This window comes from Sceloporus undulatus, chromosome 4, assembly GCF_019175285.1.
Source record: "Sceloporus undulatus isolate JIND9_A2432 ecotype Alabama chromosome 4, SceUnd_v1.1, whole genome shotgun sequence".
Taxonomy (NCBI): domain Eukaryota; kingdom Metazoa; phylum Chordata; class Lepidosauria; order Squamata; family Phrynosomatidae; genus Sceloporus; species Sceloporus undulatus.
Window position 1 is genome coordinate 102,629,064 of NC_056525.1, and position 1,335 is coordinate 102,630,398.

The following is a 1,335-nucleotide window of genomic DNA, read 5'->3' on the forward strand; positions in this document are numbered from 1 at the left end:
GTGCTCTTGGACATCTCAGCGGCTTTCGATACCATAGACCATGGTATCCTTCTGGGGCGCCTGGCAGAGGTGGGAATCGGGGGCACTGCGCTCCAGTGGTTCCGATCCTACCTCTCTGGGAGATCCCAGATGGTGCAGCTGGGAGACGTGTGCTCCGATGAGAGGCCCCTAACATCTGGGGTCCTTCAAGGGGCCATTCTGTCTCCCATGCTCTTTAACATTTACATGAAACCGCTGGGAGAGATCATCCGGAGACATGGGGCGCGGTGTTATCAGTACGCTGATGACACCCAAATAGTTTTCTCTATGTCCCCGACTGATGCAGTGACCGGGGTTGGCATCTCTCCTCTCGTGGTCTGCCTGGAGTCGGTAATGGATTGGATGAGGGAAAATAGACTCAGCCTGAATCCAGAGAAAACGGAAGTACTAGTGATAGGTTCCCCTGGCCCAGGGATGGCGGTGGTTCCACCTGTTCTGAACGGGGTCACGCTTCCCGTGAAGGACTCTGTACGCAGTTTGGGGGTGCTCCTTGACTCGTCGCTCCACCTTACATCTCAGGTGGATGCGACAGTCAGGAGTGCTTGCTATCAGCTTCGGCGGATACGCCAACTGCGTCCCTACCTGGACCAGGGGAACCTTGAAACGGTTGTACATGCTCTGGTAACCTCTCGCTTGGATTTCTGCAACGCGCTCTACATGGGGCAACCCTTGTACCATTCCCGGAAGCTACAATTAGTGCAGAACATGGCAGCACGACTGGTCACTGGCACGTCCAGGGCCAGTCACATAACACCCGTGCTTAAAGACCTCCATTGGCTGCCTATTCGCTTCCGGGCGCAATACAAGGTGTTGGTTATCACCTATAAAGCCTTAAATGGCTTGGGCCCAGGGTATCTAGAGGACCGCCTCTCCCCATACATTCCGCCCCGCACACTCAGATCATCTGGACAGCTGCGCTTAAGCGTGCCAGAGGCAAGGTTAACATCTACATCAAAGAGGGCCTTTACCATCTTGGCCCCTAACCTCTGGAACTCGCTACCAGCCGAGCTCCGTGTTGCCGCCTCCTTAGCCCAATTTAGGAAAGGGTTGAAGACCCTACTATTTGAGCAGGCATTCCCCTGACACCTACCCCGACTATGCTTTGATCCTCCCCTGCCAGTGTGGCCGCTGGCAGAACTGTGTTTTAATCTGTATTAATTGTTTATTATGCATTGTATTGATGTTGTAAACCGCCCTGGTATTTGATAGGGCGGTATATAAATAAACATTTTATTTATTTATTATTATTTATAAACTGTGGTGATATAGTACGGTTTTTTGGCTGGATTTTCACAG

General features: G+C 52.1%; 1 protein-coding gene across 1 annotated transcript in view; it reads left to right on the forward strand.

Moving 5' to 3' along the window:
• Positions 1 to 1,335, forward strand: part of LOC121928114 (calcium-activated chloride channel regulator 1-like) — a 29,070-nt gene that overhangs the window by 5,815 nt on the left and 21,920 nt on the right. The gene's annotated exons all lie outside the window — the stretch shown is intronic.